At 40.2% G+C, this 12,276-nt stretch overlaps 1 pseudogene; it reads left to right on the top strand.

Annotated features, from left to right (window-relative positions):
• Positions 1-2,277: 2,277 nt before the first annotated feature.
• Positions 2,278-12,245, top strand: LOC130860196 (olfactory receptor 4C6-like; annotated as a pseudogene).
• The last annotated feature ends 31 nt before the right edge of the window (positions 12,246-12,276 follow it).

Raw genomic sequence — 12,276 nt, 5'->3', positions numbered from 1 at the left:
TAGACCCCTAAATCAGGCATTTCTTTGTCCATGTGAAATGGAAAACCATGTGCGCTCCTCAAAGTACTGCTTACTGGGAGGACTTTCCTTCACTACGAGCCTTCAAGAGCATCTTCAAGTGAGACTGCAGTGCAGCACTTGTCTATTTTTGGCTGTTACTGACAATCCATGCAGATGTATTCATAAACCCGTCCACATGCTTATTTCCTCCACTGCACTGCTTATTTTGGTTTTACTTTTTGTCATTTCAATAAATTATTGAATATATGTTTCTAATCAACAACTTGGCTTTTCAAGGTTTATTGATTTCTAACACATAAAAATAAGACTTTAGATGAATCTAACAAGTTTTGATACATTGCATTTTCATTATCATTAAGCTCAAAATATTTTTTTCCTTTTATTGGGATTTATTTTACCCATGGGCTATTTAGAAGTGCACCGTGTTAATTTTCAAACATATGAGAATATTCTGGTTGCTCTCAGGTTTTCACTTTCAGGCATGTTTTCCTCATCTGCAGAGATGCTGTAAGGCTATAATGCTTTCCTCATCTGCAGAGACGCTGTAAGGCTGTAATGGAGTAAGGCAGCACCCATCATCGAGTTGATCTCCCTTTGTTATACAGCAACTTCCCACTAGCTATCTATTTTACAGTTGGTAATGTAAATATGTCTATGCTATACTCTCACTTCGTCCCAGCTTCCCCTTCACCCCCCACCTCCACCACCCCTGCAACCCCATGTCCTCCAGTCCATTCTCTGCAACTAAATCCTTATTCTTGTCCTGTCACTGGGTTCATCACTACCATCTATTTTTTTTTTTTAGATTACATATATATGAGTTAGCATACAATATTTGTTTTTTGCTTTCTGGCTTACTTCACTCTGTGTGACAGACTCTAGGTCTATCCACCTCATTACATATAGCTCCATTTCATTCCTTTTTATGGCTGAGTAATAGTCCATTTTATATATATGCCACATCTTCTTTATCCATTCATTTGCTGATGGGCATTTAGGTTGCTTTCATGTCCTGGATATTGTAAATAGTGCTGCAATGAGCATTACGGTATATGTTTCTTTTTGGATTATGGTTTTCTCTGGGTAGATGCCCAGTAGTGGGATAACTGGGTCATATGGTAGTGCTATTTTTAGTTTTTTAAGGAACCTCCAAACTGTTTTCCATAGTGGCTGTACCAGCTTACATTCACACCAATAGTGCAGGAGAGTTCCCTTTTCTCCACACCCTCTCCAACATTTATTGTTTCTAGATTTTTTGATGATGGCCATAAAGGGGTTTCAAGATGACTGTCCAAGCCCCAGACTAATGGCAGAGTGTTGAGTCAAACAAATACTAAGTCAAGGAAACACATACATGTATAAGACACACAAATACTGAATCTAATAGAATATAAGGCACTAGAAAGACCTGACAGAAGAACCCCAGTATGCTATCAGACAATCAAAGAGAAAACCAACAGAAATTCAAAACCAAAACAGAACAAAACAAAAACAGAAACAAACAAACAAACAAAAAACACCACACACATACACAAACACAAATCCAGGGAGATATTGAAAGCTAGGATCAAATATAATAAAGAGCAAGAGTACCACCAGACAGACTGAAGATTCTCAATATGAAATCAGGCAATTATACTTAGAACTAAGATAAAGACAAAAACCTAATAATAAATACCAAAGCAGTGTGTCATCTGGAGAATAAAGCAAGGAAACAGAGCAGACCAATAATATTGCTTATAAGTATATTAAGATAAAAATAACTAAAAAAGGATAGAAGACAGGGCAACAGAAGAGCATAGTGTGACTGGAAATATGAAAACAAAACGAAAGAAATAGAAATGTATAAAAGATGGGGATGAAAAGAAGGTATGAGAGATACAGTCAGCACTACAAAAAACTTAGCTAGAAATAAAAATATATAAAAAGACTAAAAATAAAAATAGAAGTAAAATATATGTTATAAAACATGTAGATCCCTTAGGACTAAGATTGTAATTAATAAAAACAAAAAACAAAAAACTTAGAGCTGACCCCAGAATGGACCAGATCAATAGAATTAATACTGATATTTCTGTTTCCTTGGGGTCTCAGCTGTAAGTGTCCTTCTACCCACCTTGAGGTTTTTGTATTATTCTGTGACCCACAGAGCTTCCTTTATTGTTTGTCTATAAGTGCTGGTGTGTGGGGAGAGAGAGGGTACAATAGTGGCTCTTTCCCCTGGGAATGAGTGAGCAATGGCGCCTTGCCTGAGTCATGGCGGCTCAGTTGGTCATGGCAGTGCCTGTTACAGAGAGACACCAGTGGCTCAGGTGTAAACAGAATGTCTCCAGAGCTGGGCCAGTCTGTGGACTTTTGGCTCTTGGATGCAGACACTCTAGGCCAGCCCCGCCCGGGGGCCTTTATTATCCCTGAGTGCATTAGCCAGGCCCACAGGGGTTCTTCCATTGTCTGTTGCAGGCAAGAGAGAGAGAGGCTACACCCACGGCTTCTCCCCCCTACTTGTGAGTCAGCAGTATTGAGCCGCCACCATGGCTGCCCAGCTTTCCATGGTAGGCACTCTCCGCTGCAGATTTCTTCCCTCCTGTCCTCTCAGTCCGTCTCCCCACTGCCAACAATGTTTCTCACCCTGAATCAGTTCTCTGGTTCCCACATTCCAGCTCCCAGATCCCCATTCAGCTGTGAACCGACATCTCAGTCTGGACACGCTGAGCTGTGGTGCAGACCCTCCGTGTGTTTCTCACTCATTCCCATCTACCACAGCTCAGGTGCTTCACCATCTTTGAACAGTCCCAAATGCCTCCCTTCTGACCCAGGGAAATTCCCCATTGGAGAAGGGGTTTCCCCATCAGATAAGGGACATTTCCCCAAATTTGGCCATCTCCCCTCTGTTTCAGATCCCCCCACCCAGGGTGTGGGACCCATCCCTTTCCTTTCTTCTCCTCCTCTTTCTCCTTTTTTTTTTTTTCCTCTGTCCTACCCAGTTATGTCAGGATCTTTGCAGTCCTTTCTGGTGTCTGAGGTTGTTTGCTGGTGTTCAGCTGGTTCTCTGTGGGAATTATTGCATCTTTTGGTGTATTCCTAATGCATCTGTGGAGAGGGATGCAGTCCATGTCCTTCTACTTCACCATCATCTTTCTTCCCTCCTCCCTTTTTAAAAACAAGTAGGTTGTTCTAACACATGCATGTGACATGGGGACAGTATCTCCCCCAAGTATGTAAAAATGGTTTCTTGGAGGATGAAATGTCTTAAAGTTTTTATATAAAGTGTGAATATACATAAAGCACATAAATAGGTGGTATATTGGTGGTATTAATCATTTAAAGGGGTGATTAAGGAAACAGAATGTCTAAAAAAGTACCCTTTGGGGTCAATAGTGAAAAAAAAATAAAGATTGAGGAATACTGCCTTAGCTCATATCTAAATGGTTAGGTGAGACAATGGAGTAACTTTAGAGCATTAGTAAAGGGAATCCAAGCACAGGAGCTGCCCCATCACCTGTGAGAATCTTATCCGTAAGACTGAGATGCTATTCCTTCTCAGAAGACTTCCCAGAGTGTGTGGTCAACTACGTGAATGAGCCAGTTGTAATCTGTGGAGTGTGTTGTATATGTAGGATATTGATATTTTTAACTATTGAAGGTTGAAAAAAGAATGCAGGCTATAACCCTGAATATTTCTAAATTGAAAGCATGTCATTTGAGAATACTAACTGTTACCGAGTGAGAAAGAATGTACTGTTTATCTTTTCTGGCTGAAGAACGTTTATAAATCCTTTATAATGGCAAATGTCCTGCACTTAGATGTGATACAATTTTAGTAAGAGTCTTAAAGGATGTAGAGAGCACCAAACTAGTTGGTAGAAGAATTCAGCCGTGGTCCTAGCTCAGTGGCCAAGAACAAGTCCTATTGACCTCTCCTCATCAACATTATCTGGCAGATGAATCATTGTGTGGCCATTCTTCTGTTGAAGAAGAGAGCTTAGTTTTAGAACAAATAACTGAATGGTTAACAGCATGAGCTGGTTTTGTGTTTGTGGAGCATCAGCTTGGCCTGGCTCCAGTGGAGCTCTGCCCCTGGGAAAAGTGGATCATTGCAGGGGTGGATGGGAATTCACTGGTATGGTGATTAGTGCCTCAGTCAGTAGAGACACAGCCTCAAAGGGATGCAGTTGAAATGATGTAAGTCTACACATTTTGAAATCCTGTGCCATTTGAAAAGGCATTCTGCCCTCTTTTAGCCCAGGTCTATTGCCCAAAGGAGAACGTCTTAGTCATGATGTTTCTTCTAAGATGTGAACTGGAAGCTTTTTACAAATTAAACTCAAATACAGCTAAGTGGCAGGCACAGTTCCATGAGTGACTTTGGAAACAGCTTATCTGGCTGCCTTTTTTGGCAACCTTTCCTATTTAGATGAAATCTGAATTCCTTTGCCATCTGCAAGGGATGTTTCTTATATAAATCCCTGGACACTTAGACCATCTGTTTTAAATCTTTCTTCAAAATCCTTAGAAACATCGGTGCTATCAAAATAATTCCCCATTAAGTGATTTTCTCCCAGTGTGGTCCTGATTTACTTGCCTCTATGCTTGGATTTGCTAAGTTGAAACTAATGTATCATGATTCCTAGCGCTTTTGTAGAGGAAAGTTCTCGTAACTACATCCTGGATGGAGCCAGATATATAGTCACCCTGACACGATCCTAGAAAATTTACATGCACAATCTCTGTCTTCTACTTACGGGGACCATCAGGTAACTGGGTTTTACAGATCACATGATGGCATGGGACTGAGTTTTCGAGGTGATTTCAACAACTTTTTTGAGCATAAGCATGGTCTTATTAATTTGAAGTACTATTTGGAAATCTTTGAAATAATTTAATCACCTACATGCACACACAATTATATTTAAAATGTGTTAGTAGTTCACCTGTTTTGTCTGTATAAACTAATTGTAGCCTCAGAATGAAGAGCCTTGAGCTATCAACAATTTTTAGCTTAATTTACTTTAAGCTCTTTGTTGCAAATTATCGAAATTTGTGTCCACCTTTTGGTGTCTATCCAGATCATGAGATTATCAGATAAAATAGGATGTTTATGTGTGCTTCAGACATGTGTCTTAGAAAAGGGAGGGATGGGAGTAGCTGATGTGTATAGGATATTTTAAGACAGATTTTATGTTTCCCTTTTCTCATACGCAATTTTCTGTGTGTGGGGTGTGTGTGTGTGTGTGTGTGTGAAATATACATACAAATATATATATACATATATAATATACATAGATATATTTCTGCTTTCCTCTTGTACCAATTCCCTTTAACTTTATTTTTCTATGGATCACCTTTAAGAAAGACAGTATGCCATGATTTTCATTCTGTTTTAATCAGTTAATGATTCTAATTATTCAGAGGCCAAAGCATTGGATTTAAAATATATCTCTCTATTTAAAAACACTCACATTTACTTGTGAGCAGCTCTGCCCACAGGGCTGGGTTTGGTGCTGGTGCTGAGGGTGATGCTGATGGTGTGCTCAGGGATGGAATGGTGAAACCCAGGAAGGTTGTTCAAGGATTAAGCCCCCTCCCTCTGGAAGCACTCCAAGGAAGCATTGATTTTTGTGTATACAATGGTATAGTACTTTACATCCTAAAAAAGTGCTAATGCAGATAATTCCATGTTCACTCATCTTTAGAGGAAAGCACAGTTATGAAGACTTACCAATAGAAATAATCCTCTGAAGCCCATTGGACACAGTCTGTTGATGATGCCTGTGTTCAGGGCCCAGGTCTTCTGAGGAACACAGGGCACTGCTGCTCCTAGAAAATGACAACTCAGAGACTCTCCCTAAATACGATGACATCACCTTCCTGTAGCCAGAATTTTATTGAATAAATCATCTAGCTCCCTAAGCAATTTAGACACAAGAAACACATATCAACTGTAACATCTTCTTGGATTCATATCCAGGCTTTATTAATTACTAACTGTAGAGTCTTAAGCAAATTAATTATTTTGCTTTACCTCAGCCATAAAATGTGTCTCATCATAGCTAGTTGTGAGGATTAAGTGAGAAAACACCTATAAAGTACTAGCAAAATGTCTGTCACATAGTACTACTGAATGATGTGTTATTATTAGTTTGGTTTGGACATGTGTATAGACTATATACCTCTATATAGACGTTACATTGCATTTAATTTAACTTTATCTGGAGACCCATAATACATTTATTGTTTATGTCACCAGTGAAATACTATGAATGAACGATTGAATGAATGCAAATTAAAATGAGACGATTTTTCATTGCTTGATTATAAATATACCCATTTAATAATTTTAATATTTATTAGTAAGGCTGGGGGGAAATTACTTTTTAATATACTATTTGTGGCAATAAAAGATGCTTCAGAACTTTGAGAGATGAATGTTACAGAGTTTATCAAATTTAAACAGATGCATATTTTTGACTTGGTGAGGACATAGGTTTTGCCAACAGAAATATTCAAACCAGTAGTTAAAGATTGTTGTAAATGGTGTCATTAAGACCCTATACGTTTAATACATTTATTTATTTTATTTATTTATTTATTGGCTGCGTTGGGTCTTTGTTGCTGCACACGGGCTTTCTCTAGTTGTGGTGAGCGGAGCCTGCTCTTCATTGTGGTGCACAGGCTCCTCACTGTGGTGGCTTCTCTTGTTGTGGAGCACTGCCTGTAGGTGCATGGGCTTCAGTAGTTGTGGCACACAGGCTCAATACTTGTGGCTCATGGGCTTAGTTGCTCCATGACATGTGGTAACCTCCTGGGGCAGCGATCGAACCTGTGTCCCCTGCATTGGCAGGCAGATTCTTAATCACTGAGCCACCTAGGAACTCCCAAGACCCATATGTGACACAGAATATCAGAAATGAAATAAATTTCAAGCAAAAATGGAGTGATTAAAGGAATTATGTTGTAACCATATGTAGCAATGAAAATGAAGGAAAATTCACAAATACACATAGTGCCCATAGAAATGGTAATTAGAATTCCATGTGTATTATTATACTTTTTTGTACTTTTATATCGAGTAAAACACATCAATGACTGTACATATACCTACACACAAAGGCACACCTGAAGAGCATGCACTGAACAGTTAATATCGGCTCAGCGAGGGACTTATGGTTGGGGGAGATCCTTTGACTTTAAAGTTTCGGTCACTTTATCCCTATAAACTATTTTCTGATGGCAATGTTTTGCTTTTACAACTTATATTAATAAATTATTTTTATTTAAATTATTCTACTTTTGTTTAGAACTGTGTTTTAAAAAATGGTTTTGGCATATTTTTCTTTTCAAGTCAGTTCAAACACTTACCTCCTGCCAAGTGTTGAGGACCTGTTAAGCGGATGTCCTGCCAGCCCCTGGAGCGTTTAACCTTTGCCTGTGTAAGCACGTGATCCAAAGGCGAGGGAGCTTTTAAAAATATTTCGTGGTCAGTAGCAGTCTCCTCATGCTGGGAAAAGAAATAAGGATGCTGATCTAGGCCCTCTACATTTGCAAAACCACTTAATTTTTACAACAACCCTTTTGGGTAGGTAATAATACTTTCCCATTTTACAGCAAATGAAACTGAGGCACAGAGAAGTTGTCTAACATATTATAGGTACTCAGAAGAATGAACCAACTGTAATGTGAAAAATCAAGAATTTACATAGATTTCTTTAAGATTATAGCTCTTATTACATATTCCCAATCGAACTCCAGTCTGGCTAGGTGCCTCTGCTCAAGGCATCTCATACCTGAGATTAACAGGGGTGCATGTGACCAAGGTTTATAAGACAAATAACATGTGCCAGGGCATTATACGATTTAACAAATGTTTAAACTACAACTTCAGTTAATATTTTAATCACACGTTAGTGTTTATAAGTTGAATATTAAAATTTAAACCATAATGCTAGGAACTTAATATGTTTAATACAACAACTCTAAAAAAGCAACTGAAATTTAGAGAGAATATATGACTTCGAGTTAATTACATCCCTGGAAGGTCCATAATGAAACCCAGGTTTTCTGATGTCAAAGTCCTCACATTTTGACTACGTGCACTGTGTATTCTTCTTCTTTCTTTGTGCCTCGCCCGTGCGTTGACCTTGCTCACTTTCTAAAATATAACTTTATACATTTAGAATTACCTAAATTCTTGTGTCAAGGACTAGCTCATATCTTTTTTGAAGTCTGCAGGGTATGCTGTTATTTCCCTTCTGGAACGTATCTTGCACACGCGTTGCTCCAGGAGTGCTCATCGTCTCCCTCTTTACGCAGCCTGCGCTGCGTTGCTGTCCTTGCACTATCAGACGTGATATGTACCGTTTAGGTTTTATGTGAACAGCCTTTTGAGCAATGGTATTTCACAGGAACACTGCAAAGAAACAGACAATATTCCAAAGAGGATCCGACGGCAGGGATTGAATGCTGAGCTGGGAAGTCCAGGGTGTGATGCAGCACTTGGTTTTGGCTAATACATGTCTAGGAATAAAACTCGTAAAGATGAAAGAAAGTAAATGGAATTCTCCAGCTTGACTGTCAGAGGAATAGCAGCCAGGCTCGAAGACCAGAACGCTCCTATTTCCGGAAGCAGGGGCTGGCACCAGTTCGCCTGTGCCCCATGGTTCAATGCAGTTCCTTTGGATGAATCCAATTTCATGAATTTACCTACATTTAATTAAATGAGTAGTCTGTAGACAGCATAGCATTAGAAATTTGGTGGAAAAAGAATAAATTACCTGTGCTTAAGCATCCACTTAAAAGAGATAAAGTCAATACGAAATTTAAACATTTTGCTAATAAAATAACTGAATTACTGCTGATATGCAACCTATTCAGGTGCATGTAACAAACATCCAGGATAACAGGTGAAGGGGATTTTGGGGGTGACATGAGGCTGAAAGATGAGTGGTAATGCATTTGTTTAACAGATGACATAAGCATAGGAAGCAGGAAGTCAGGAGCGTGTAGGAATGGAAAGTAATCATGATGACTATTTGGACCATGCTTTCCAAACATTCTCACCTCTTTTACCTCCTCTGGTCCTCACAGAAGTGCTGTGAGGCAGGCATAAGATTTTGGGAGGAGTTAAGAGGATAGTGGTCAGTAGCCTGAGCTATGAACTCAATCACTTTCATGCCAAAAGGCTTTGAGCAAGTTACACAAGTTCTCCAAGACTTACCCACTGCATTAGACAATCTGCATAATACTATCACATATGGCTTTTGTGGGAATCGAAAAGACTACCTTGGAGATCTTAGCAGAGCACCCTCAAATAATAACTGCTAGACACATACTGACTTTCACTGCTATTGCATTATTTTACTTTTGTAGGATGTGAAGGTTATATAGTCAGTAAGTGGCCTGAGTGCAGTGGAGAGTTAAGTCTGTTCACCCTTGACCCCATGGCCTTTCCCACTGTGCAAAATAGACTGAGGTGTGTTCTGGCAGTAAGAGATGGGCTTGATTGCGGTGGCAGGGAATCATAGAAAAAGATGAGGTTGACTATCAAGGGGGAGGGGCTTGATCTTAGACTGGGAAGTTGAGATGTGAACTAGTAGTCAATGGAGATTTGTGATGAATTCATAGATTTTAAGACAGAAGGGACATTGTTATCTGTTCTAGCTTATTTTGTTTTAAAATAGTCCATCATGAGATGGCTCAAAGGAAATCTTATTTGGAAATGTAAACACTTAATGAAGATAAAAGCCAAACTGCTGTGCTTGAAAGGGACAGGGTCCGAAAGAAGTTTCCTTGGAACTCCTAGTTTTTCTACTAATCAACCACAACTGCCTCACTCTCCAGATGAGGGTATTGAGGTCCAGGGTAGTGAACAATATAACAGCATATCCCAGGACTTGGAGGGACAGCTGGAATAAAACCCAATTATCCTGATTTCCAACAATGTGTCCCTTCTACTTCATTAGGACTGTTCACTAACTTTTGAAGTTCTTGGGCTAGAGATGGGAGAGGCTGGAGTTAATCCATGTTGTAGGCTTGCAAAGAGTGTCCTGGAAGCTGTATGCTTTGTTTAGGAAAGTGGATAATTCTAAGAATATGTCTTTGGTTGTCTAGAGGAGTCTCAGAGAATGTGTAGTTTACATCCCCATTTAAAGCAAGGGTTTCTAATATATTCCCATCAAGTGACAGTCTCTGTTTAAGTGCCCCAAGCAAAGAGAAGTTTGCCAGTGAAGCAGTTCTTTTACCACATGATTTGACTGTACTAACAACTTTATGTAGTTAGTTGAGGCCACTGTTCACTTCTTCAGTGGTATAGCATAATAGTTAAGAACTGTTTCAAAATGAGATTACCTGGATTGGAAATCCCCATTCAATATTATCATAAGAGAAGCAATATAGCTTGTTATTGGTATTGTTTTTTGATTCAGGAAGACCTGGATTTGCAAAATTTACTATCTGTGGCAACTTGGTGGCATATTTTTACCCTTTTATGCCTTAGTATCTTCTCTCTAAAATGAAGAAAATATCTTATGAGATACTCCAGTGTCCGAAACATAGTAGGGGTTCAGTGAATAGTCACAGTACATAATAATCCAATGTGAGAGGAAGACACGTAGATGCAAAGAGTATAGTTCTTAAAAAGTGGAGAGTCCTTGGAATATGACCTCTCTGCTTTGCAGCCTCTTCAACTAGCACATTCTGGTGCTCAACAACTGTGTGGGATAAAAGAATGAGAATTTATACAAAATGTTCCAGGTTCTTGGTTATTAGGTATGTCCAGTGATAAATCAACCTCCTAGCTTGAGGTTCTTGAGAGGCAGTCACTGAGAGAAGGGCTTGTGCGTAGGTGGTTCATTTTGGAAAACAGAATGAAGGCAGTGAATGGTGGAGAGTGAAACGGAGAAGCAATGAAAGTGAATCTTAGATTATGCTAAGCTGGTTGCCATCTATCCACTGGCTCCTATTTACTAATGACCTAGGGTTTCCTTAAGCTATGTTAATCCTTCATATCACCATGTGTATGTGAGTGATGAAGCAGGGTCTTCTAAGTATCTCAAACAGCAAGTGTCAGGAAAGAAAGCAAGAGATATAGTGGTGAGAAAAGGTGTGTTTGGGGGGATTAGCAGAATCAAGCCGTTGTCAGGGTATAATTGCTAGCAGTTTGTTGCTATACTGATGGTTGGAGAAAAAGGGAGATCAGGAGGGTGTGAGACAGAGTGCAAACAATGTCCAACATACTCAACGATTACTAATTAAAAACAACTTTCTTTTGTAGCTTTTCCAGCTCAGAGAGATAAGCTTATATCAGCACACAGTAAGTGGAGAACCGCAACAATGTGAAGGAATTCATTCTCCTGGGCATTACAAAGAATCCAGAGGTGCGGAAAATGCTCTCTGCTGTGTTTCTCATCATGTATGTATTCACCGTTTTGGGAAACCTCCTCATTGTGGTAACCGTGGTCACAAGTCAGCGTCTGAGATCACCTGTGTAGTTTTTCCTCACCTCGTTCTCCCTCATGGATGCCACCTACTCTTCTGTCATTGCCCCCAAGGTGATTGTGGACTCCCTCTCTGAGAGCACTACCATCTCCCTCAAAGGCTGCATGGCCCAGCTCTTCACTGACCACTTCTTTGGTGGTGTGGGTATCATCCTTCTCACTGTGATGGCCTCTGACCGCTACGTGGCCATCTGCAAGCCCCTGCACTACCTGACCATCATGAGGCCTCAGGTGTGCTACCTGTTGCTGGGAGGGGCCTGGGTGGGGGAATTTATCCACGCAGTAGTACAGCTTCTCTTCATGTATCAAATCCCCTTCTGCGGTCCCAATATCGTAGATCACTTTATGTGCGATTTGTTTCCATTGTTGAAGCTGGCCTGCATGGACACCCGCGTCCTGGGCCTCTTAGTCGTCCTCAACAGTGGGGTGATGTGTGTGGCCATCTTCCTCATCCTCATCACCTCCTATGTGGCCATCCTCTGCTCTGAAGGGTGGTGTAAAGCTCTCTCCACCTGTGGCTCCCACCTCACGGTGGTTGTCATGTTCTTTGTGCCCTTTATTTTCTTGTATGTCAGGCCTGTGGCCACCTACCCCATGGACAAGGCAATGGCTGCGTCCTTTACCATCGTTGCACCCATGTTAAATCCCTGGATCTACACCTTGAGGAACACGGAGGTGAAAAATGCCATGAGGAGACTGTGGACGAAACAAAGGAACTTGTGTGGTCCTTAAGCTACATGCAGAGCAAATCTTTCCTAAGGGA

This window comes from Hippopotamus amphibius, chromosome 9 (assembly GCF_030028045.1).
Source record: "Hippopotamus amphibius kiboko isolate mHipAmp2 chromosome 9, mHipAmp2.hap2, whole genome shotgun sequence".
NCBI classification, from domain to species: Eukaryota; Metazoa; Chordata; class Mammalia; order Artiodactyla; family Hippopotamidae; genus Hippopotamus; species Hippopotamus amphibius.
Note: the sequence above shows the minus strand (reverse complement) of the source record. Positions and strands in the feature narration are given on the sequence as shown.